We start from the raw sequence: 10199 nt of genomic DNA, 5'->3' as shown, positions 1-10199 counted from the left end.
GTCAACAGCAGTGAGCCCTGCTCCTTGTCAGTACAGCAGAGCAGCCCTCTGCCCTGTCCCCACAGATATCATTCACTGAGTTAATCCTGCTTCCTGACAGGAGCCAGTCCGGTCAAAGCTTCCCTGTCTGTAAAAGAGATGTCAGTGTCCCACCAAAGGCCATCAGACACACCTATAGTTGGATGAGCCGGGATTATTTCTTGTCCCAGGGAGTGAGGTGCACACCATGGGGAGCTGTGAGGTGTCTCTGGCAGGTATTGGGGAACCTTACTGAAGGCTGTGGGCTTCGGTTGGGTGACTTGTGGGCCACCCATGGTTGACAGATCTGGAAAAAGAGTCCCCAGCACAGGGACAGGCGTGCAGAGCCAGAGGCAGGAATGTATCCAGTATTCGTGTGGTTGGAGCCACATTTAGGGCTCTGTTGTCATTGTCCTAGAGCTGTACTAAGACTTCCCTTGGTTCAAGTGGCCCTTTTTATTTTAAGGGTTGTGTGTGTGTGTGTGTGTGTGTGTGTGTGTGTGTGTGTGTGTGTGGTAATATATAGATAACATAAAATTTGCCATTTTAGCCATTTTTAAGTATACAGTTCAGCAGCATCAAGTTCATGCTCCTTGTTGTACAACCATCACCAACATCTATCTCCAGATTTTGTTCATCATTCCAAACTGAAACTCTGCTAAGAATCTCTGACCAAGATGGAGTGACAGAAGTTGGACTTGCCCTCTTTGCTGAAACAACAAAGAAATAGACAAAATATGTGAAGCAACAGTTCTCAGGACACTGGACATTATGTAGCAAAGCTCAGTGACTCCTGTGAAATGCAAAACCGATGGGCTGAGCCCTGCAATTGCCACCCCCCCCCCCGCCCCCACCACTCCAGGCTGCAGTGCAGAGCAGGGGCCCAAGCAGAGCCTGGAAGATGCCCTGACCTGAGGAGATAAAACTGAGACTGCAGGGCACAGGGCAGAATGCTGGTGGGGAGAGAGCTACCTTGAACAGGAGCTTGGGAGCTGCAGGAGACCACTCCAGTATCCTGTAGAGAACTAATCAGCACCTGTATGTGAAGAAACAACCCAAGTCCAGGGAAAGAATCACCTGGAAGGATTAGAGGTAATGCTGCTCACAGTCACAAGGCAGGAAGTGGTGAGGCCCCCATCAGCCAGACTGGAAAACCTCCTGGTTCAGGCGACATTGGGTAGACTGCACAGAAAGTCCTTGCCTCAGTATTGAAGAATAATTAGCCCCAGACCGGGCACTGCACAGACCCCACCTAACAGATTAAAAAAAAAGATTTGAAAGAATCAAACTATATCCTTCTAATTGTGCCCCAAAACAAATCTCAAGAATAGTTTTAAGAATGCAAAATATCCAACCCTCAACAAGGTAAAATTCACAAAATCTGGCATCTGATCTAAAATTATCAGGAGAAAAGGAGGAGAAAAGGACAACTCACACTGAGGAGAAAAATCGGGCACTTGGAACTGGCCCGAGAGCTGATGTAGATCTCAGTGTTAGGAGACAAAGACACTGACACGGCTGTTAAAGTGAATATAAAGTGTTGAAAACAGTTAAGCAGAGAAGAGAGACTCAAATATCCAGAATTGAAAATTACAATATCTCAGTTTAAAAATACACCAGATGGTTTTAGCAGCAAATTGGACACTGCTGAAGAAAAGACTGAAGACACAGCAGTAGGAACTAACCCAAATAAAACATGGAGAGAAAAGAGAATAAAAAGTTAACAGTCTCAATGACAGATGTGGACAACTCCCAGTGTCCTAATACATGTGTAATTAGTATCGCCGGAAGAAGGAAAGACAGTTTGGGACAGAAAGAGTAATTTGACAAAACAAAGTCTGAGATTTTTCCAAATTTGATGAAAACTATAAAACTCAATGAACCACAAGCACAGAAATATAAAGAAAACTACACCAAGGCACAACATAGTCAAATTTCTCAAAACCAACGATAAAGAGAAAAATAAAATAGGACAAAATACCCAGAGGAAAAAGACGCATTATATACGAAGGCATAGAAATAAGGCTGACAGCAGATTTCCTGTTGAGAACAACACAAGCAAGACGACAGGGAAGCAACATATTTAAAATCCTCAAAGGGGGAAGAAAACCCTGTCGACCTAGAACTCTACACCCAGTGAAAAGATCTCTCAAAGACAAAGGGGCGAAGAGTGTAAGTGCCTGGCACGAAGCTCTCATTACCAAGGCACCCACGTCAGAAGATACTGCTCGTGAATAAACATATCACCAGCCATGTGACACAGCTACTAGCAAAACAACCAGGCAGGGAACTGCTCCCCCAGCGTGGAGCCCCCCTTTCAGAAAACCCTGGGTGACCTAGGAAACTGAGCACCTGAATGACCCAGCCTACATCCTAATTCCCGCCCTTATGCTGCAAGCTTGCCAGTAATGAGCATGAAGCCCCAGACACCCCCCCCGCCTCAGACCCTGATAAAGGCAGAGCCCCAGGTTCTCCCTCTCCCCTTCCAACCTTGCTGTGTGGCCGTGGGGTGTGCCATCTACCCTGCAGGAACTGTGAGTAATGAATCTTGTTCCTCAGCGTTCCCTCATGGTTTTGCTGCAGTGCATCCTCTGGTCATAGTAAGAACCACAAGATTCCGGTCCAGCCACAGCATCAGTCCCAGCAGCAGGGGTGGGGGTGTCTACGAGGCTCACTACAATAATACAGGCCTAGAAAATGCCCCAGGCACTCCATCAACAAGCTGGGAGTGGCACAGCAAAGAGCAAATTAAATCCAAGTGAGCAGGAGAACAGAAATAACAGAAGTGAGGGCAGAAATCAATGCAAGTGAAGATAGGAAACCAATAGGGGAAATCAGGGAAACCAGCAGGTAGTTCTCTGAAAAGACTGATAAAATCGATAAACCTCTAGCCAGGCCAACCGAGAAAAAAAGAGAAGATACAAATTATTAACTGTCAGAAATGAAATATGATCCCATGGATATTAAAAGGACAATAAAAGAACTTTAAAACAACAAGTTCATACTGTGTAGTACACAGAACTATATTCAATATCTTGTAACTTATGGTGAAAAGGAATATGAAAATGAATATACGTATGCCCATGTATCACCGAAGCATTATGGTGCACACCAGAAATTGACACAACATTGTAAACTGACTATACTTCAATAATAATAATATATATATATATATATATATATATATATATATATATATGAACATTCCATAAAATTAAAAAAAAATTTAAGAATTTTGTGAACAACTCTATACCCACAAATGTGATAATCTAGGTGAAATGAACCAATTCCCTTTAAGACACAAATATCCAAACTCACACAAGGTTACACAGATCATCTGAGTGGTCCCACATCTATTAAAGAAATCAGTAATGAATAACCTTCCAAACAGAAAGCACCAGGCCCAGATGGGCTCACTGGTGAGTTCTAACACTGGAGGAAGAAATGATACTAATTATTTAATCTCTCCCAGGAAACAGAAGCTAGGGAATGCTTCTTAACTCATTCTAGGAGGCCAAAATTGCCCTAATACAAAAACCAGACAAAGACATCACAAGACAGTGAAAGTAAACACCAATATCTCTCATGGTCATAGACACAAAAACCCTCAACAGAATATTAACAAATCCAATCCAATAATATATAGAAAGAATTACACACCACGACCAAGTGCAGTTTATTTCAGGGATGCAAAGCTAGTTCCACATTCAAAAATAAAAATCAGTGCTATCACTTATACATGGAATCTAAAAAAATAAATAAATAAATAAAAGACACAAATGAACTCATTTACATAACAAAAAAGACTCACAGACATAGGAAACAAACTTATGGTTACCAAAGGAGAAAGGTAGAAGGAGAGATAAATTGGGAGTTTGGGGTTAGCAGATACAAACGACTATATACAGAACAGAAAAACAGCAAGGTCTTACTGTACAGCACAGGGAACTATATTCAATAACTTCTAATCACCAATAATGAAAAAGAATATATATGTATATGTATAACTGAACCACTATGCTGTACACCAGAAATTGACACAACATTGTAAATCAGCTATACTTCAATAAATTAAAAAATCAGTGTAATCCATCACATCAATAAGCTAAAGAAGAAAAATCTTAAAATCATATCAACAGATGCAAAAAAGCATTTGACAAAATCCAACATCCATTCATTATAAAGACTCTCAGCAAACTAGGAATAGAGAACTTTCTCAACTTGATAAAGAATATCCTCAAAGCCCCCACAGCCAACATCATACTTAGTGGTGAGAAACTAGATATTTTCCCATAAAGTTGGGAATAAGGCAAGAATGTTCTCTCTTGCCGTTCCTGATGAACATTGAACTGGAAGATTAGTATAGCATCGTACTAATCCAATGAGACATGAAAAGGAGGATAAAGGTATACAGATTTGGAAGGAAGAAATAAACTGTCTTTGTTTGCAGATGACATGGAATACACCCCGAAAATCTATTAAAAATAAACAAAAACCTCCTGAGCCAATAAACAGTTGTAGCAAGGTTTCAGACTACAATGTTAATATACAAAAATCGATCACTTTCCGATATACCAGCAGTGAACAATTGGAATTTGAAATTAAAAACACAACATTTACATTAGCATCAAAAAAAAAGAAATACTTAGAATCACTTATAAATCTAACTCCAAAAAAGTAAAAATGGATATGAAAAAGACTACAAAACTGATGAAAGAACTCAAAGAAAATCCAAATGAATGAATAGATAGTCCATGTTCACAGATAGGAAGCCTCAATGTTATTTAAATGTCAGTCCCTCCCACCTTGATCTGTAGACTCAATGCAATCCAGTCAAAATCCAAGCAAGCTATTTTGTGGATATCAACACACTGATTTAAAGTTTATGTTGAAAGGCAAAAAAACAGAGTATCCAATACAATATCGAAGGAGAAGAACAAAGTTGGAGGACTGACACTCCCTGATTTCAAGACTTAATATAAAGTTACAGTAATCAAGACAGTGTGGTATCAATGAAAGACTAGGCAAGTAGATCAATAGAATAGAATACAGACTCCAGAAAAAGACGTACACAAATATAGTTGACTGTGTTTTGACAAAGGAGCTAATCAATACAATGGAGGAAGGATAGTCTTTCCAACAAATGATACGGGAACAACTGGACACACACATACACAAAAATGGATCTAGACACAAACCTCACAATTTTCACATAAAAGTTCCAGAAGATAATATAGAAGAAAATCTGGGCTACCTTGGCTGGGCAAGGATGTTTTACATACAACACCAAAGAGGTGATTCATGAAAGAAAAAAAACCTGTAAGATAGAGTTCATTAAAATTCAAAACTTCTCCTCTGTGAAAGACACTATCAAAAGAATAAACAGATAAGCCACAGACAGAGAGAAAATATTCACAAAATGCATAATCGATAAAGAATTTGTATCTGAAATATATAAAGAACTCTTAAAACTCAACAACAAAAAAATCCCAAACAACCCAATTAAAAACTGGGCCAAAGACCTGAATAGATGCCTCAGCAAAAGAGACATACAGGTGGCAAGTAAGCAAAGAAAAGATGTTCAACATCCTGTTATCGGGGAGATGAAGCTAAAACAACAAGATACACACACTGCACTCCCATCACAATGCTGAAACCCCAAACACTGACCACACCAAGTGCTGGTAAGGATGTGGAGCTACAGGGGATCTCATGCATGGCCGGTGGGAATGCAAAATGGCACAGCAGCTTTGGAAGACAATTTGGCAGTTTCTTACAAAGCTAAACAGTCTTATCATTAAATACAGCAATCACACTCCTTGGTATTTAACCAAAGGAGTTGAAAACTAATGTTCACACAAATATCTCCACACGAATGTTTATAGCAGCTTTACTCATAATTGACAAACATTGGAAGCCACTTAAGACGTTCTTCAACAGGTAATTAGATACAACTGTGGTACATCCCAACTGTGGAATGCTATTCAGCACTAAAAAGAAGTGAGCTGTCCAGTCACACAGAAAGACGTGGAGGAAACTTACATGCTTATTGCTAAATGAAAGAAGCCGGTCTGAAAAGGCTACATAGTGTATGATTCCATACATGTTGTATGATGTGACATTTTGGAAAGAGCAAAACTGTAGAAACGGTAACAAGATTAGTGGTTGCTAGGAACGGGGGTGCAGGAAGAGAAGAGACAGAGCACAGGGGGTTTTTAGGGCAGTGCAACTATTTTGTGTGATACCGTGATGGTGGGAACATGACATATGCATTGTCGTAATTCGCAGAATGTACAACACCAAGAGTAAAGCCTAATGTAAATTATGGACTTTAATTAATAGTGTATCAAAAAATAGTGTATCAATACTGGTACATCAGTTGTAACAATGTATCACAGTAACTCAGGATGTTAATGGCAGAGGAAACTTCGTGATAGGGAGGGTATATGGGAATTCTCTGTACTAGTCCCTTAAAACTCCTCTCAGAAATAAAGTGTACTAGATTTTTTTAAAGAAGATGAAATTTTTTTCAGACATACAGAAACTAGAAGAAGCAGCAGACCCACACAACATGCAATGATAAAGCGAGTTTTTCACACAGCGAAAAAAATTGTGACAATGAATATATGTATGTTCATGTGTAACTGAAAAATTGTGCTCTACATTAGAATTTGACACAACATTGTAAAATGACTATAACTCAATTAAAAATGTTAAAAAAAAAAGAGCTATCTGACAAAGTTTTTTTTTAAGTAATGAAACTACTTCAGTGAGCAGTTGATGAACAATCTTGAAACAAATGAAATGAAAAGGTGTAACGTATGTAATGGGAATATCAAAAGGAGAATAAAGAATAGAGCAGAATACATTTTTTTAAAAAGTGAGTTTTTCGGGCAGAAAGCAAATAATAACAGATGGAAATTTGGATCTATACAAAAGGATGAAGAACACTGGTTATCACTGTAACTATGTGGGTAAAGGTATAAGGTTATTTTTTAGTGTGCCTCAGCCCTGGATAAGAGTGTCTCTTCTCACTTTGTTCACTGCAGTGTTGTCTGACTGTTTTTACTGTGGGCAAGAATTGCTTTTACAATTACAATAACAAAAATACGTTCTGTCCTCCAAGAGTCTTCCCACCGCACTCTGCTTTTGAGAAGGAGCTCCATTTCCAAACCCCAGACCGTGGTCAGGGAGCTGATGCAGGGATGCTGATAAAGAGACTCGCCAGTCAGAAACACAGCCCCTCGCCCCCACCCTGTGTCAGCCAGGAAGGGCTGCCCAAAGCCCCGCTCACACAGGCGTCCTCAGCTCCACCTGCTCCCCCACCCCACCCCTGCTTTCTGACGTCTCCCCCAGGGGAGGGGGAAGGTGTCGTGTCCACTCTCCGTGTCTTGGGCCTCTGACTGAGATTATTGCCCACAGACACATCAAACACCACTGAGGGGTTAAGGCAGGGGCAGCATCCCAAGTAAAAGGTGTTAGAGCTGGACCTTCTCTCCTGCCTCCATCAGTGAGACTAGCCGGGGGGGGGGGGGGGGGTCCTCATCCCAGGGTCGAGGCCACAGCAATGACAAGATGCAAAATTAACCACAAGGCGTCGCTACTGCACAGCTGTTGTGTTGAGAGCATCCAGCTGAGGTGGTCTGAAGAGAGAAAAATTTTGTTCTTCACTTTAAGCCATTTGTAGCCAGAAAGTCGAGTTAACCACAGTTCCAGACATGCGCAAAAGCTTCTCTGCTATCTGTACTGTACAGGTGGCCGCGATTTGTTGTTGATCTAAGAATACTGGTGAACTCAAATGTATTCATTTACGGAAAATGATTGGAAAGTTTCTCAAAAATAATTTCTCATCTTACAACGAACCACCTTAGTAAGAGGCTAGCAATGCCTGGGTCAGGGAAGGAGTCTGCAATGATTAATTTCATGCGTCCACTGGCTAGGCTGTGGTGCTCAGATGTGTGGTCAAATACCAGTCTAGGTGGTGTTGTGAGAGTATATTTTAGATGTGGTTAACACTTCAGTCATTAAACTTTGAGTAAAGCAAATTACCCTCCAGGTGAGGCCCTGAGAGCGAAGACTGAAATCCCAGGTCCTTGAAGTAAGCGCCTCTCAACGCACATGTGTCTGTAGCTACAGACGGAACGCGCTCTGAGTGACGTACTCACAGGACACCTGGGGACCGGGAGCTGGGGGACTCCCTGCTGCCCTACAGAATGCAGGGAGGGCTGCGGACCAGGGCAAGCAGTCCCCCTCTGAGCACGCACCCATGATTCCTCAATTTCAAGTTGTTCTGACTCCAACAGGCCCCTAGACTCAGCACTTCAAGAAAGAAACGCGCCTGGGGGTCTGTCTGGTCGTGACCCAGACCTGAGGTTGGGGGAGTTTACTGGGAGCATATCCCCTTCCCTAGGGTCAGCACACGGATGAAGCCAGGGAGACATGAACTCTCCAGGAACAGTAAGAACACGAGGGGCCCCCCAGGGAGGGTACATGTGATGGTTGCTCCAGAACAGTCAGGAGTGTTCTGGAAAATGTGCTCCAGGGCAAGGACCACGTCTTACTCCTTTCTGCTTCTGACTGCAGATGTATGCATCGGAAGACACTGCCTTTAGGAGTCTAGAAAAGGGATCTTGCACAAGCCTGGCCACCCCATGGAAAACGCATGGCCAGCTCTAGTGACGGTAAATCCTTGCTGAACAACTGGAGCGGGGCTTTTGGGGGCTGGACTGATTCCCCAGGCTCTCAGGGCCCTCCTGCTTACAAGGCCACTCTGACAGCTGATCTGGCCTGCCTGGGGGCTGCCACTGCCGTCAGCTCACAGTGAAGGATGTGATCTCCAGGGTGATCCAGAAACAGAAGAACACGGCATGTGGCTGGTCCACCCTTCTCCCGTTGGAGAATGTGGGGTGTGTAAACCTCGAAACCAAATCAAGAGGAAGCAAATTTTCTGGATCTGGTAGCCGCAGACCTCCTGCGTCCAGGTGGGGCCGCCTGTAGTTACATCACTCTCTCTGCCCCAGACACAGAGGCCAGCTTCTGCTGGGCTCCCACACTGCCAGTGGAGTGGCCAGGTACCTGGGGCCACATTACAGACACCCTGGTCTGCAGTAGCCTTGTCCTCACACTGGAAAAAAGGCCCAGCCTGTAATTAGCTCAAGGTGAAAGGAGACAAGTGTTTTCTCGTTGTAGCCACTTCACGGTTTAAATCGATGTTACTTAGAAACCAGAAGCACTGATTGCTTTTCTCTCGGGAGCTCCAGTTCCCTGGAAGGAGGGACCAGAGGGTGAGTGCTGGGTCTAGAGTCCACCATGGAGCCGTCTGTCAGGGAGGGTTAGGCTGGGGGTCCTGTGCTAAACACTCCAAGCAGGTTCAGGAACTTCACAACTTCTGGGGCTCCTGCCAGGTGTGGCTCCTGTCTGTGGGCTGCCCCAGCCAAGGTGCTGGGGGACACAACCAGATCTTCCTAACTCGCAGCTTGTCCTCCGGGCCCTCCTCCTGCCTAACGAAGCCACAGTCTCCCCACTCTGGCCTGATGATGGGTCCCCCTGCTCCACCTACAGGCAGGAGGAGCCAGAGGAGCACCAGAGGGTCTACTTCCACCCAAAGGAGACTGAGGGGTCTCTAGCCAGGCCTACGTACCCTGGTGAGTGGTCAGAGCATCCCAAGAAGCAGTGGCGTCTGCCTGGCCAACTCTCCCAAGTCTGGGGCAACCAGCTGCAGGGTCGGCCTCTCCATGGAGCCCCTCCCCTCCTGCTGGCCTCAGGGCCACAGAAGCTCCCTCTCCCCTGGCTCCTTAGCATCCACTGGGCCTGACTACTCTGTGGGGTCCGGCCAAGCTGGCACCTCCTTCCTCTTCCTGAGGAGGGCCTCTAGTCCTGGGGGAGATCCTGGCTGCAAAGCCAGTCCTCTGGGGCCCCTGAGCAGCATCCTCAGCCTCAGCCTCCTCATCTGTATGATGGGGACATTTCTAGTGCCTGCACCCCAGAGTGAGAGGTTGGAGAAGCCCACGTGAGACCAAAGGGCTCAGGGCCACCTAGGAACTGCCAGTCATCACTTCTCTCCTACACCTGCTCAGGAATCAGCCAGGCAGGGCTTTGTGTGAGGTGACTCAGCTGTGACTGAGCCCTTCTAGTTTTGGTAGCTGGTGGGGTCCCGAATTATCAACCTCTGGTTGGGAGTC

Source organism: Camelus ferus, chromosome 19 (genome assembly GCF_009834535.1).
Source record: "Camelus ferus isolate YT-003-E chromosome 19, BCGSAC_Cfer_1.0, whole genome shotgun sequence".
Classification (NCBI taxonomy): domain Eukaryota; kingdom Metazoa; phylum Chordata; class Mammalia; order Artiodactyla; family Camelidae; genus Camelus; species Camelus ferus.
The sequence above is the reverse complement of the archived record's forward strand: the minus strand, read 5'-3'. Positions refer to the sequence as shown.